The following is a 17,100-nucleotide window of genomic DNA, read 5'->3' as shown; positions in this document are numbered from 1 at the left end:
ATTTTTGGGAAAAAATCTGTACTTTTACTTCGTTACTGTGGGCGACGCTCCTCTCCTTACTTTATCTTAATGCAATTAATGTTATAATGCTTCAGTTTATTCCAAACGCGCCGTCTACTTTTCTCTGGGCAATGAGCGATGCTCATTCGCGAATGATTCATTCTTTTGAGTCAATTCTGTTCAAAGGCTTGATCAAACCAGTTGGCAAACGAGTGAATAGGTTCATGAATCAGTTTGAATGATTCGTTCAGTTCCCTGCCGATTCGATTACAGTACCTCTGACATTAGTTTGTTGTACGTGTGACTTATAACAGAAGGGAACCAAGTTGAATGCAGCTTCCAAAAGACAAAAATAGCCGATTAATATTTTATTAATATTAATACAATCACACCGGCGTGACACGTGAGAACGTTCAGTGAGTCATCAGCTGCTAAATTCAGATCTGCGTTCGCTGGCTGGCGGTGAGCCAGAGACTGACGCGTTTTTACAGCAGTGCGCATTATAACCAATCACACAAGATTCTGTTGAGCTTTTGAATGCAATGGCCAATCAAAGGAGATGAGTCATCGCTAAAATGCTGGTGCTTCCTTCACTCGCTCCTGACTGAATACTACCTCTTTCTGGCAAATTATCTCGCCAGAAACAACAAAGTGCAGATGTGTGTACGAATCGGTAAATAAAACTTTGATTTCACAGTGTTAACAGTTTCAGTGATTTTAATGGGAGTTTTTGAGAGTGACTGAACTCTAGACTGTCAGTGAAAATGTTTTTTGATAATATAAATGTTGTTTGCTCTCTTTATGAACAATAAAAAGATTAGTAGCAGTTTTTATATCACATTGACTTTCAATGTTAAATTCACATTTAATATAAAGCCAGTCCTATTAAAAATATGTTATGGCATGACACCTATATCTGTAAAGTAAACAGACAGATGTTCTTTAACTTAAGGGTCATGTGAGGAGTTTTCTCTCTTCTCTGTGTCAGAGGTTATTTAAACATATATAATACATACTTTAAAATAGAATTTATTTCGTGATGCAAATCCGAATTTTCATCAGCTGTTACTCCAGTTTTCAGAGTCATGATCCTTAAAAATATAATTGTAATATATTGATTTAGTACCAGTGCTGGAAACCAGTTTTGCTGCTATATATTTTTTTGGAACCTGTGACATTTTGTTTAGGATTATGATAAAAAGAACATCATTGATAGTAAATCAACATATTGGAATGATTTCTGAAGGATTATGTGACATTGAAGACTTGAGTAAATGCTGATGAAATGTATATATTTATACACACACACATACATTACATTAATTTTATCTATATATCTAAATAAAAATAGGCTCAGTATATATGACCCAAAGTAACTAGTAACTAACTAGAGTAGATTTTTTATCCGATACCAAGTACTTTTACTTTTACTTGAGTACAGTTTTTGGGTACTCTACCCACCTCTGCATGGCAGAGTCTTAACTTTAAAAAAGAATATCTCTTTGGATTTGAGACTTTAGTCTTTGCAACTTTACAGATCTCCTTCATGCACCAAAAGCTTGTAACACTCCAAAGAGAAAGGAAAAATTGAAATCGCATCATATGACTGACCCCTGATCACTTGAATCCAATTAGATACAAGGACCAGAAACAACTGTTGGATTATTTTTAAAATTTTACATGGACTTGCACCTCCACCACTGGGTGAATTTATAAAACAGAAGAACAGTAGTGCAGGGCAACAAGGGCAGTTACCAGGGGAGACTGTGTTGTACCATATAGACATAGTAAGTTTGGCCAAACAGTCATCTCATTACGGGCCTCAAATTATTGGAACTGCCTCCCTATGGAACTCAGAGAGAGCACCAGCTATTTATCATTTAAATTTACACTTAAGAAATGGATTAAAAACACTCAAAACTGCAATCATTAATAGTTGGTTTATGTTAAAATAGGTACTGCCCTTCTTTGTATTGTATTTATTATTATGTATCTATTTTGTTAAATTGTTTTCTGTTTTACATGTATTTTTTTTGTATTATGATGCTGTGTCTACCTGCCAAGGGACTACAGATAAAAATTAGCTCTCTAGCTAACTCTGGCGCATTTACATTTTGAGTGTAAAACAAAAAATGTTAATGTGCATTGTCTCTTTTAAATAAACAATAAAAAATAAAAAAATAAATACATTGTTAAAAAATCTCTCATGCTATTACTGAAGGACATTTCTGCTGCAAAGCAAACACGTTTGATCAAGGACAAGAGCATCCAGTTATCAGGGCAGGGCAGAAGCAAGGTTTTCATCAGAACCCACACTGGGATTAGGAGAGCTCTGAGCACCAAGCACTTTATCAGCATCATCCAGTGAGCTCACTGTAGATGACTACTGTTGCATTTACACCCCATAGGCAGTATTTGAACTTACTGTCAAAACATGAGGAAAACACTATACCATTCAAAAGATTGGACAAAGCCTAATGCTCGCAAAGTTTGCATTAATTTGAAACAGAGAAAATTATAGTAATATTGTAAAATATTATTACAATTAAAAATATTTTTTAATTTTTTAATATATATTAAGTGTAAAGTATTCATTGATGCCAAAGCTGAATTTTCAGCAGCCACACTTCAGTCTTCAGTGTCACATGATCCTTAAGAAATCATTCTACACTGATTTGTTGGTCAAGAAACATTTAATCACTATCAATGTTAAAAACAGTTGTGCTACTTAATGTTTCTGTAACATTATGTCTTTACCATCACTTGATTCATTAAACTAATATCTAATTATCTAATTAATTCATTTAATACATCCTTGCTGAATTAAAAAACAAAAAAACAAACACACAGGCACTGACAGACCTTTTCACAACAAAAGAAAAAAAATAATGCACAGCAACTTGTTAAAGGACTAGTTTCAATATATCAATATTTTATATCTGAAAACTAGTTATCATTACAAAAGTAACATATTGTACAGTTCGGGCCTTTGTCAAAAAGAGAATAAGCGCCACACAATGAGTGAAATATGAGTTGGCGCATCTTGCTCACTGTGTATTGAGGTCAGATCTTGTGACCTTAGAAACTTGTAATGTATTCATGATAGATCATGATTTTTACTCATTTGCCTTCACTTCAATTTCAAATGGATGGATGATGATATTCCCTCTGCCATCCATAATGATCTCGATTGCTGCATCTACAATATGAATGCATTGTGCATGTGTCATGTTTTTTTTTAATCTTTGAAATTACTGTAGACTCTATTAAAATGAAATCGCCTGGACAACCATCTGTGCGATATCCACTAGATGGAGACACTGTCTTTCACCCCCTAAAAGTGTAGTAAAGATAAGATTAATTATTGGTGTATGATTATTGAACAGCCCCGAGCTCCTTCAATTCACCACATTATATTTATTAACTGTTTTGTCGCACGATAACACGTGCAATTTTTAAAAGGTGCAACTTTTGTATTAATATACAATCATAAGTAAACCCATACAAAATAAAGTAACTCCCCCTTAACAACAAGTTATTTGATGTGAAAGTCCACGGTTTAAAGCGAGAGTTAAGATATATATTTTATTAAATTATTTTGCATATTTCGAGAACAAATTCTAGGAATGGCACTGCTACAGTTTTGAGGGCTAGTCTCCACTCCACGCCTTTTCATCCAAAAGTGAATCACGCGATTATAATCAGAGTTTAAAGAGCCCTGCTCTGTTCAACTACTAAACGCGCAGTTTACATCTGAAATAAGCGATAATAGCAGCAATTTACCCGCCAGGTAAGAGAGCTCATCCATTTCACGCGCTGTGGTGGTCATGTGGGGTTATTTTGGTTGACAGCTGAAGCCCTTAAGAAATACATGCAGCTACAAGTTCGCAGAGAGTTATGTGGTAAAAGGGAAATGAATCAGCCATAAAGGCTTTTAAAATGCGGACTCATTCAGCAGGAAAGCACGGGGTTCAGACTGGCCTGCGAGTGCCGATAGTTTGGATAGAAAATCAATACATGATGAACGACAACTACAGTTGTTTTATGCACGATGAATATTTCCTGCTTTGTCCGGTGTCACACCGGCTATTCTGGCAAAGGAAGTATAGAGAGGTGGGTTTAGTTGATTTACTTAACAGGAAACGAAAGTGTTTTGGAAAGTGTATTGGTCAACACATAAATTTGGCTACATATGTATCGTAAACGCACATGTGTTCACAATGGCAGGCAAACAGATGTATCACAACAGAGCTTGGAGCACAAGCTTATTTGAGCTATTTTCGAATTTCATAAAAGTGTTTCTTTACTCTGTTTTCGTATAACGTTAATCTATATCCATGGATTCATGAAGACATGAGGCAATCTTCTGTTTGTTGAGCTTTGGATTTCTTGGTAAATATTTGTCTAGTTGTTATAAATAGAGATATAAAATCTAGGGTATTTGTTACTAAGAATTCATACATTCAGGGTCTCTGTGGACAGATTTCAGGTGGATTGATTCGAGCAGGAGATGAGGAAAAGAAAATAGATAGTTACATTCCATGCCAGATACACCCACAGAAGCCCAGGTTTCCAGAGCCCTGTGTTTGTATTTTTAATTAGTGTCTGACTAATGACCCAGCACTAAAGATAGAACAGAGAGAGCAGAGAAACAAGAAGAATGGAGATGTGCTGCACGTCCTTGCATTTGTTAGTTTTTTTGTCCTTTTGTCCTTTATTCTTTTCCCCTTGTTTAAGCACCAGCGATTCTCCTCATGTGTTGGTATACAGGCTGTGTACTGCTAAAAAACAAGTGTTTTTTTTACACATTAATGGTGGGTATTTAGCCAAGTCACCATGAAATTAAAATATTACATATTTTAATAGAATATTGCAGTGCTTAATATAAATGATTCATACAATTTATGTGCCCTCCTAATTTTCTGCATCCCAATTCACATACTATCCATCCTAAATAGTATTCATAATTCATCATAGTATGTTGAAATGAGTATCCCAGAGGTACCTGGATGGTTTTTCAACAGTATTTGAAGATCCAGGCACACGTGTACTCTGATGGTGAATACAGCATTACCCACAACCCTTTGCTTGCTGGACAAAGATTTGGTTAGAACTACAAACGCAAATAACAAGTGTTGAAAAATGACGGACATGGTGGATATGCAATTAAAGTAAAGTAGAGTTTTAGATAAAGGGGTTTGAGGAAAAATATTTGTTTAGTGTTCTCCACATTTCATCTGCAAAACTATTGTGAGCTTTAATGAAGATACATGTGGTCATTAACTTTTAACACATGAGGAGAGTTCTTTTTGGCTTGACAGATACCCAACTGGCAGATCAACATGCTACTTAATTTCTCTCCAACATAGTAGGAAATGAAATTAAATTAAATGTGGAGGATGTTAACTGTGACAAGATGATTGACTGGGCAGTTTGAATGATGATGGGATGCATGCCAAATAGGCAACAGAGTAGTGCGTTAAAGCTTGAATGCCCTAAAGCTTGCCTACTATTCTGCTTCAGACTCAAAGACTTTACATATTCCAAGATGGTGCTCTTGTATCGCTATGAATGTAAGAGAGTGCAATGAATAATATTGTGGAGTAACTCCCGTCTTCTGAATAAAACGCCAATTGGTAAATTCTTTGTGTCACTGCAGCTGCATGCGCTAGTTACTACACATTGGATGGAGTAACCTGAAATATAGGCTAACCATATTTTAATGTTAACATTTATGGGACAGTTATTTTCGGATTTTGTTGCTAATTTGAAGTTTGTTATTTAAATGTGAGTGTATCAAGCAGTTTTTGAAATTTCAGGAGTTCCCCATTCAAGTAGATGAGACTTGATCTTGGGTGCTCAAAATAGTTGCCTGGAAGAGACTTTTTCCCTGTCCTTTATTTTTTCTTTATTTTAAGAAGCTGTTTCACTCATATATATTACAATAGGGAAGAAAATATTATTGCAACTTCGTTCATTGATTTATAGAATTTTCAGTAAGTTACAATTATCTTTTCATTTCATGCACTCTGGGATGTAAACAGGCTTCCAATCATTTTTTTTTCAGTGTGCTGCAGGAAACCCCAGTACATTTGTGTGTTATGAGTGAGTCAGTGAATCATTCATTCAATTGATTCTTAAAGAAACACTTTCATACACTGAATGTTAGATTCAGTTGATTTCATGTTCAGCTGATCATGAACAAGATGTTTTATTTGTTGACTTTTGTTTATGAAAGAGATGTTTTATTAAGCCAATGGCAGGCTTACTTCCACACTTCAGGGATTGAACCCTAGATCAGTCTTTTCAAATTACGTAAAAGTCAGTTCTGTGATTCCAACCTTGTGGAAAAAGTTTGGGAAGGAGCCACTTTCTGTTCCAGTATGACAATGCCCCTGTGCACAGAGAGGTCCATAGTGTACTCAGTCTGGAGTAGAACCTTGACTAGTCCATACAAAGCCAAGAGCTGGACCTCACTGAACACCTTGGGATGATTTGGAATGCAGACTGAAAGCCAAGGCCCATCAGCCAACATCAGTGCTTGTCTTTACTTTGTGTGAATTGGAACAAATCCCCACTGCCATGTACCAACATAGTGGAAAGCCTTTACAGAGAATTGGAAGCTCTAGCATTTAAGGAAAGAATAACTTGTTATTAATGCCATTGGTTTTGAAATTAAATTTCAAGCATATGGAAGTGTTTGGGTGTCCATGTACTCATAACCATATGTTAATAGTAATCTAATCCTTCAGACTGTTCTCTTATCATCCTCTGAGCTCCTCAGGATTGGTTGATTTCTCACTGTGTCAGTCTGTGAAAAGAGACATTAATAAGTCATAGCAGATGAATTATGGATTGAAGAGAATTCAGCCTTGGAAGTTCTATATAAAGAATGAACTGCTGGATTATTACATTATTGTGAAATATGTTTGTAGAACATGTGCATTGAAAAAGTGCATGTAAAAAAGTTTTAAAAAGTCTACAAAGCATTTTTTATTTAAAAAAATAAACTTGATTACTATCAAGTAAAAAAAAAAAGAAGAAGCATGAGTCTGTGATCACAGTTTCACAATGTTTAAAAGTTTGGGGTCTGTACATTTTTGTAATGTTTTTGAAAGTCTCTTATGATCACTAAGGCTGCATTTATTTTATCAGTAAAATATCCTGAAATAGTATTACAATTTAAAATAACTGTTTTGTATTTTGTGTAAAGCTAAATAGTCAGCCATTACTCCAGTCTTCATTGTCACATAATCTTCAGAAAATTATTGTATTCTGCTGATTTGGAGCTCAGGAAACATTCCTTTCTAGGATTCTTTGATAATTAGAAAGTTCAAAAGAACAGGATTTATTTGAAATTTAATGTTTTGTAACATTATACTGTCAATGTTTTACTGTACTGACCTCAAACATTTGAATGGTAATGTATTTCTTAACCTCTTAGATCAAGTTATTAGGGATATGCCGGTATAACATTTTCCTGTTGCGATTAATTGATCATGCTTTTATCACGGTAAACGGTATTATGATATTGAAATTTAGCTTAAAAATACTCCTAAAACAGTATAATAGGTTAAATAACCTTTTTCCTAAAAAAAATAACCGAACCATTTAAATACAATAAAGCAATACAGAAAAATATATAAAGTACACATTTTAAAGTGGAAAAGAACATTAAAGACCCATAGGTATCACTTTACAATAAGACCTCATTAGTTAACCATTAACATTCACAATGAGCAATAGCTATTTGCTACAGAAGTTATTAATCTTTGTTAAAATAATACGTCTTAATTCATGTTAGCTCATTAAATAATACAGTTGCAACTTTAAATTTTAACAATGTGTTATTAAATATCGGAATACCTAAGATTAATGAATGTTCAGAAGAATTTTTCATTGGCAGTTTATGTTAACTAATGAATTAACTAATGTTAACTAATGAAGCCTAAGCCTTAAAATAGCCTATTAAGTCTTAATACTTAAATATTTGACACTGTGATGAAAGTCATAGGGAATACACAAATCTGAATGGCTATTTAAAATTATTTAAATATGTTTTAGAATGTAGCGCAGCCGCAGATTATTTATTTATGGGGTTTCCAGGTTAAATGGTTAGCTCTCGGACTAAATCTAAAATATCTTAAACTGTGTTCCGAAGATGAACGGAGGTCTCATGGGTTTGGAACGACATGAGGGTGAGTTATTAATGACATAATTTTGATTATTGGGTGAACTAACCCTTTAAGGGCTGCATTTTCTGCAGTTTACAAGCAGCATACAGTTGTTTATTTTGACCAGTTGATTGGAATAGTATTCTTGAAATGCGTTCCAAATTCTGAATAATTTGTAATATATAATTATTCATGGTATTTAGAACAATATCGTGCATATCCATTACAGTGATATATCACATTAGCAAATATACCGACACGTGTCTAGAAGCAATACACACTAAAAAATATTGGGTTAAAAATAACCCAACCTGTAACCCAACTATGGGTTGGTATAGCACCTTCCCATCTATGGGTTATTTCAACCCAACCCATTGGGTTAAAAGTTACCCAACAGTTGAGTTAACTATTTATATTAATTAACATCAGTATTTTTATTAAAAATTACTTAATACAACCATATTTTGAAACTACTTTGTTGTAAATTACAGATTTTATTTTAATATGCAAATAACACATTTACAAATATATTTTAAAATATTTTATTTAAATGTACAAGAATGTGTAAAAATAACACTGACATTTTCAAGATGTACAAATGTGTCAATTCATATTCATATCAAAACACACAAATGTGCAAATACAGTTCACAGCTGTGGCCTAATGTTTAGAGAGCTGGACCTGTAACCCGAAAGTCGCAGGTTTTAGTCTCGGTACTGGCAGGAGTTGTAGGTGGAGGGAGTGAATGAACAGCGCTCTCTCCCACCCTCAATAACCATGGCTGAAGTGCCCTTGAGAAGGGACTGAAACCCCAGTTGCTCCCCAGGCGCTGGATCTATAGCTGTCCACTGCTGCGGGTGTGTGTTCACTTCTCACTGCTGTGTTTGTGCACTTGGATTGGTAAAATGCAGAGCACCAATTCGGAATATGGGTTACCACACTTGGCAAATGTTACGACTTTCAAATAAAATGAACATAACATATAACAATAAAACAAACAATAATCATTAAATCAAGTAATAATAATAAAAAATATACTAGCTGCTGGACCTACTGATGATCAATTAAATAAAAAAGTTTTTTTACTAAATACAAAGTTTTTAAGGAGGAGACAGTGTGAAGAAGAAACTATTAAAGACTGTGTTCCAAAAACTCTCAAATGGGAGCAGAGGGCTTTAGGTAGTAGATGTCATATACAAAGAAAAGTTTGAAACAGAGATCAACTGCTTGTAGTATCGTCTCCTTGGGAGGAAAACTTGGGAGGAGTTTTCCTTGTCAACAAGCACCAGGACCAGGGACGTGCACAGACATTTTGAGGGGCAGGGGCTCAAGTGAAATAAGGGCACTTCTCATAATTAGGTTTTTTTTTTTTTAACAAAAAAGTATATATATATATATATATATATATATATATATATATATATATATATATATATATATATATATATATATTAACGCAACTCTGACTTCCTTTTAAAAAAAAATAATTTAAAAAGTTAATTAATTTTATCTTCCTCAAACTCACGCAATTGTTTCATTTTCAAAAGATGTCTAAATAATCAGTTCACAGAAACCATGGTCTCCTTAGTATTCACGAGGTTTATAGAGCGGCAAAGGCAACCATTCCACAATGTGCATGTTTTGAAAACATTTTCTATGCTACTAGTTTCAAGTATATATGAAGAGTTCAGATGCAAAAGCCTCTAAGTGCCATCTGAAATTTTCTTATGAGCTTTTTTTTTCAAGCTCGTATTTAAGTTCAGTAATTTAACTTAAATGACAATTAATAGGTAATTTTCATTGCCAGTAATGTGAAATAAGTGAACATAAACAATAAACATACAAGCTTGATAAAAATGATCATTATTGAAGGAAATTTCAGATGGCAATTAGAGGATTTTTCATCTGAACTCTTCATATTTAGAATAACCTAAATAACTGCATCAAACAGAGGGTAGTGTTTTACTAATAATTTGTTTATTTTTGCACAAGGCACTACATCGTTTTAATTATTTTGGTGTTATCAGAATACATAACACTTTAAAATTAAACTTACCAAAATAATTGAGTAAGAATTCAATAAAAGCCAATGTCATGTATGTATTTGTGGTGGTATGGAATACTATTTTATAAAGGTTTCGAGGAAATAAAAAAAGTTAAATTACTTAAATAGTTAATTTATAAATATTGTTATTTTTAAAGTTTAATGTTAACTTATTTCTACTCAGTTTTATTTATTAATGTACCAGATGCAGTTACTCAGATTTACTACATTTTTTAGAGTGTATCCTCCATCTGTTTGCATCTGTAGATTTTTTCTAAATTCACCAATTTAGATTTCTAAATTTCAGGGGGAAAGACTCTTGATGTAAGTCAATAACTGGGGACGTTCTGTATGCAAATTAGGCGTCAACTAGTTAAAATGCGCACATTTGCATCTAATTGACAGGGAAATGCAGGTAAATAGGATAAACAAAATAACTAAAGCATATCACCTGGTGGTGATATATGCTTATTTTATTACATGGCTTGGTTGAATTCCAATGTAGAATGCGGTCTGTTATAACCAACAGACCGCTGTGCGGAGTATAACAGACCGTTGCCATGAAAAACAGAGCGTTGCTATGGACTCACAGGATTCTAACCGTAGAGACGGAGCGGACTATTTTCTTTAGCGGAAGCAATACAATCGGGTTTAACAATCGGGGGGAGAGGGAGAGGGAGCGCTTCAGAACTCCTGACCTGATATTTAGATACTATATTTCAATAAATATATTTGTTTGACAGGGAAGCTGTGTGCAAACAGAAATATATTTTATTTTTCAAAAATAAAAAAAAAGCATCCCAGAAAAAAGGGCACTTTCTCTCCAGGAATAAAAAGGGCAGGTGCTCAAGCCCCCTTTCATGTCTATGTGTGCACGTGCCTGACCAGGACATGTGGATTCTGGCTTGTCTCGTGATTCAAGTGCAGCACTAATTAGTGCCAACCTTAAAAGAATAAAAAAAAAAGTTCAGTTAACATGCATTGTGATGATATTTCATTGATACACTCACTTTACAAATGAGTGAATTTAAATGAGTTAAAAGCTATAGCAAATTTAAATTGGTAAAGTGATAATTCACCCAAAAATGAAAATTCTGTCTTTTTTTTTTTTTTTCAAAATATCTTCTTGGAAAGATTTGTATTGTACAACGTGTGTCTTATACAAAATAAATAAAGGTGACTTGACTACACAGGGCACTGTAATTTTAAGTTTTGCTTTTACTTACAGGTTGAATGTCAATGAAGGACCGCTTCATTTCCGTGTATGATGTGCACACCATTTTTCCATTTGTGTGGTATGGTGCAGATGGCATGAAGGGTTTTAAAGACAATTTCTGCACGAAGGCCTTTAAATGACAAAAGTACAGAGAAAGCACAAGTAAAAAAAAAAACTAAGCTTAAAGTTTAAAATTTTACAGTCTTTGTGGGGATCTACTATCATTTGCACTTAGAGACAGACTAAACCAGTTTTCACTCCCTCCAGAAAATGTGTTGCAATATTTGCAGCTAATGTGAGTAAATTTTACCACCCTTTACCCTTTAACTGATTTGGACTTGTAGGGAGGAACAAAAGTACACTGTAAATGAAAGGAAGCTTTGTTGGACAGAATGCGGCAATACACTTATTTCACCTCATTTGTCTTTTTTCATAATTTTTGGAAGTCATAGGTCTAAGTATCATTAATTTAAATAGGTTACTTACCTTTGAAATGTTTCAATTAACAGGCAGAAATTCTATTGTTGCAATTTTTCCTTCACGAAAAAAGTCCATTGTCTAAAACATAAGTATAAACACATTTAGTACAACACATTTAAAAAACATGTCAATCAATCTAGCTTCATAAGAGAACTTGCTGTAATTATAGGGTATTCTAATAGATGCATAACAATAATCAAAATATATAAACCATTAAAGCACTTTTACTGTACAATTAATAAGTGCTGGTGCGCAAAGACGAATATGGCCTCTGTTTTACGCTCCCTTCTTAAAGGTTGGTTGTAGGAGTAACGTTAATGTTATGTATATTTGGGGCACTGAAAGAGCGGATTGCTCCACGACTGTCGTCTGGGTTTTGATCTTTTATAACAGAAAATTGCAGGTTCATTCAAACGATTCTCGCGGAGTCTGTTGTCTGTCGCATGACTGATGTGTGAGCTCAGCTCGAGAGTCGCTCGAGCAGCTTCATTCACTGGTCAGATCCGATAAATGGTCCGTGCGGCTTTTCTAGCTTAATTCTAATGATTTCGTCAAACTTTCACATTAACTTTATAAGTAATACTTGTCTCAAAAAGTTTTGCAGCTAATCTTTTAATGTATTAATGCTAGCGAACAAACAGGAATAGCATTCATTTACAATCGATCTGATTCTCTGGGGGAAAAAACGGACTAAATGGAATTAAAACTTTTTTTAACGTATAAAAAAATAAGCATTAAAGTATCAGACACATTACTTAATGTTATAACAGTTATATACATCATACGATTATTTTAACAGTTACTTACCCTTCATAATCATGCAGGCTGCCGCTGATGTCCGCTCTAGTATCTGACTGGACCGTTAAAATTTGAATGGAGTGAAGCGGGAAATATATTTAACCCAACAGCTGGGTTATAACTAAAAATGACCCAACGACGAAAAAAAATTGACCCAACAAATTTTAAGATAACCCAACACATTGACCCAATGTAACCCAACGGTTAGGTTAAAAAACAACCCTACGTTTTTTACTGTGTATATATTTTTTTGGTCCCTATGAACAGGCTACAGCCACACTGCATGCATAAGCACTGTAGTGTTGTGGCACTGAAAACTTTTGGAGAAGCTGTAAGTCAGGAAAAGCTGTGATGTTTTAAGTTATCTCATCATAACTTAAACTAACAGCTCCTGCTCTACTAGTTTCCTGCTGATCCAGTATGGCTGCCGCTAACACTGGACAGATGTGCAGCCATTATGGTTCATGTTTTCTTCCATGACAGCTCATGACTAATCTGTCCCAGCAGGCTCTGCTCTGCACCGTTACATACAAAACACTTGCTAATGTATGCGCTATTGTTCGGCACAAGTTGCCAGTTTCAGTGCTTCCTGTTCAGACATACTGTAGCTTTCATGGTTATACTTTGGTTAGCTAAGGCATTGGTTCCTAAAGTTTAGCTTCCATCTTTGAAGTTGAAAAGCAGTTAGTTTTAACCTCATGCACATCATTTGCCTGAGTGGTTTTATTTTCACTGCAGCAGTGGATGTACTTCGTCCTCTGGAGTCAGATTAATTCTCTCTCTCGCTCTCTCTCTCTCTCCCTCCGCCCCCCCCCCCCCCTCTCTCTCTCTCTCTGTGATAAGTTCAGCAGGCTTTAAAGTGACCTTTGTGGAGGAATGTTGGGGTGTTTAGCCCTCTGCATTTGTTCAGTCATCAAAAGGTGGTTCAATACAGCAGACATTTGCTCAATAGACCTTCTTTGCATTGAACAGATTGTATTTCACAGTGCAATCTGAGACTCTGTGGCTTTCTTTATGAAATATCTTTATGGATTTTCCTTGTCAGTTTGGAGTCAAAAAATTCAGCCTTGATTGTTGCACAAAGGAAGACATTGGTTTTCTCAGAACTGTATTTGTGGTTCGTACATATTCTTGTACAAGTGGACCTCTGGTTCTCATGTAATGGAGGTTTGAATCTGGCTTGCAGTATTAGCTTCAATATTAGTTATCAATATAAGTTTCCTATCCTTTCTCCACACATCATTTACAAAGATGGCAAAAAAACTGTTGACTTGATGGTTAGTGCATTGCGCTCCACAACATTGAGCTTTGGTTCTCATGTGGGCAGCAATTTGGCTGGTATGAGGCTTTAGAGTTATCTGAATTAAAACTGTAATCATGACGTTGCTAATTAAATATATGTTCTGCATGTATCAAAGTGAATTTCTGCACTGAGGTTCTTTAAATGCGAGCAGTGCATGATTCATTGTTTTCAGTGTCTTGAAGCAGCCAGTTTGGAGCTAACGCTTCTTCATGCAAATTTAATCTCTGCTGTGAGTTTGGGTCACTTAAAAACATGGGGGAAGGCAGCAGCACCAATCATCTTCTCAAGCTTGTAATAAGCACATACTGTATAAACCAGCTGTAGTCAACAACTTCAACAAAAAGATTTAGGGACTCAAAAATATATATATTTTTTTGCCAAAATAAAAGCAATACAAAAACATAAATAAAGGTAATTTTACAGTTTTACTGGAAAATACTATTTTCTTCATCGTCATCATCTTTGTATTGGTTTACTTAAATACTATTTATTTTATTTTATAGTGAAATATTTAAATGGTAATAGTTCTTGTTTATTATTTTATAGTCATTTTAATAAATAAAAACAATGTTGTGATGTAAATCTTCTTTAATCTTATCTCATCATTTGGAGTGGTCAAAGAATAACCATGACTATAGTTATTGATTTTTGAGAAAAAGTCTCTTCAGTCACCACACATGCAGTGATGAAGACAAACTTGACTTGAGTGTGAATACTGTTGGTGATCAGTCTCTGTTTTCTAAAAAGACAGTACTTCCGCAAACTTTTGAAGTCTGACCAGATGCCTCAATCATAGATTTTGATTCTAAATTTGTATTTGATCCTAAATTCCATTGGATTTAAACCTCCGTCAAAATTGAGAAACAAATATTCATTTATAAAGGCAGAAAGTGATGTGAAAGTGTATGTCATCCAAAGCGCATGTGTACAACTACAAAATGTTTTGAAATTAATTTGTATTAAATATTTATTAAAAAGTAGTCATAATATTACAGTGTATGCCTATAACACATATGGTTTCTGAATTCTGAGAGCATGCTTGAATTTTCTTTGTTGCCCTTTGATGAAGAGTGTTGTACTTCTAAATTATGCAGAGAAATCTCTTTGTGTGCTCTGACACAGTAAACTGTGGTGCTTGTGTTCGAATCCTGTTCTTCACTGTTGTCTGAATAAATGTGGCAAAAAGACCACAAATAAAATAAAAACTTATGTTCCATCAAAATTATTTTACATGGATGTCAGTGCTTTTATCCATAAATGACATTTTCCAGCAACACGTCCAACATATGGCATGCTTTTAGATCTCCTTGTCTCATTTCAATCCTGATTTGCTTACATATACATAAAGGCTTGCTGAGTTCAGTAATTGCACTATTACAAATCATTATATTGTGGTTTGTGTGTTAAATTTCTTAATCGGCAGTTCTCAGTGGATTGTGGACTGAAACGCAGACAAGGGACAGATGATAAAAGATGGCAGGGAGCTGTCTAAACACGCCAGTCCCTGTCAGCGCAGATGGAGGCTGAATGGCAACCTGAAAGAGGAAAGGGATTTTCTTGGAATTGAAATCTTTCTTTTCTTGGCAGAGTGCTCTCTTTGCCGGTTTTGAAGGTCCAGGGGTGGAAAATTGGCTTCTCAGACTCACAGATGGTCTTAGGCTTGGTTTACATCCACACGTGCACACACACACACACACACACACACAAACCTTGAGTTTTTGCTACTCGCCTCTCGTTTGCCAGTAAATGTTTGTCAGCTATTCTTGTCACAGAGTGGGTATAACACAAGTGTGTCTGTCAAAAGTACACTTGTACTTTCACGTAAGCCAAATTCACACCACAAGATTCTGACCACTTGAGTATGTGTCTTTGAAAAAGTTTCTACACTGTCACTGCTTTCTGCATGTGAACATATGGAGAGGGAGCAGAATATGAATATGTACACACATGCACACGGTGAGCCACTGAAGGCCTTGTCTCAGATTTTAGATGACACTGTGGCACTATGTTGCCAGGCAGATTATTTCTGCACTCCTTTACTATCTTTATTAATATATTTTTTCTCAGCAGAGAGACGTGAGGCCCCAGCTGACACTTTTATCAGAGGAGTACTTGAAGTAAAAGTAAAAGTTGATTCAAAGATGAATGACCTCAACTATGGTCATTGATTTTTTTAGAGAAAGGCTTCTACAGTCACACATATAGTGATGAAAATAATCTTGACTTCAGTGCAAACACAGTTGGTGATCAGTCTCTATTTTCAAATGTCAACTATAAAATCAGCTAATTTCGGGGTTTCAGGATATTGGTCTCTTAACAACTGCTGTGCTCTAGATTCTTACATAACTGATCAAGTTAGAATTATTTTAAATTAAAGAATTTAGGAAGTTTACCTAACTTAATTTAAGGAGACAACCTGTTTTGTCTCTTGATTTCATCATATCTGCATCTAAAATTACACCAAATTTTACACCAAATCAGCATATTAAAATTTCTGAAGGATCATATGACACTGAAGACTGGAGTAATTTGTTACCTAATTTTTTAACTTTTTAAAATGTATTCACATAGAAAACAGTTGTTTTAAATAATATTTCACAGTATTACTGTTTTTGCTATAATAATTAAAAAAATCATTCTTGTAAGTAAATGGAGATTTTATTTAAAAACCTTTAAAATTTTTATTTAAGAAAAAATGTATAAACTTTTTTTATTGTTTTTAATTCAACAAAACATCAGTATTTCCATGGGCGTCAGTTTGGTTTGAAATGTGGTGGGGACAGAGACGCATTCAGAAGTGCATTTTCAGAAGTGCTGGGTACAATGATGCATTTTTTTTTTCTCTTTCGCGCAGGTCATGTTTTGAAAGACGTCCTGTATCTTATTAATGTAAATAAATAAAAATGTATACAAAAATGTGATGATGTCCGACTCGTTTTATGAAGAAGAAAGCCGTACAAAGCATTAGACATATGATATATGACCCACTAATCTGCTTCATATCATCATATAAGTACCATGTTGACAATATGACATGGCCATGACGTGGTTTAATGTACCTAAACAATGATTACCAAATTTCTCT

At 34.6% G+C, this 17,100-nt stretch overlaps 1 protein-coding gene across 1 annotated transcript in view; it reads left to right on the top strand.

The window, feature by feature from the left end:
• Window positions 1-3,629: 3,629 nt before the first annotated feature.
• Window positions 3,630-17,100, top strand: part of LOC132143531 (kelch-like protein 5) — a 90,340-nt gene continuing 76,869 nt past the window's right edge. The window contains exon 1 of the mRNA XM_059553828.1: window positions 3,630-3,790. The gene's annotated coding sequence lies outside the window, so the exon portion shown is untranslated. The remainder of the gene's footprint in view (window positions 3,791-17,100) is intronic.

This window comes from Carassius carassius, chromosome 7 (genome assembly GCF_963082965.1).
Source record: "Carassius carassius chromosome 7, fCarCar2.1, whole genome shotgun sequence".
Classification (NCBI taxonomy): Eukaryota; Metazoa; Chordata; class Actinopteri; order Cypriniformes; family Cyprinidae; genus Carassius; species Carassius carassius.
This window is presented reverse-complemented; position numbering and strand designations above follow the sequence as displayed.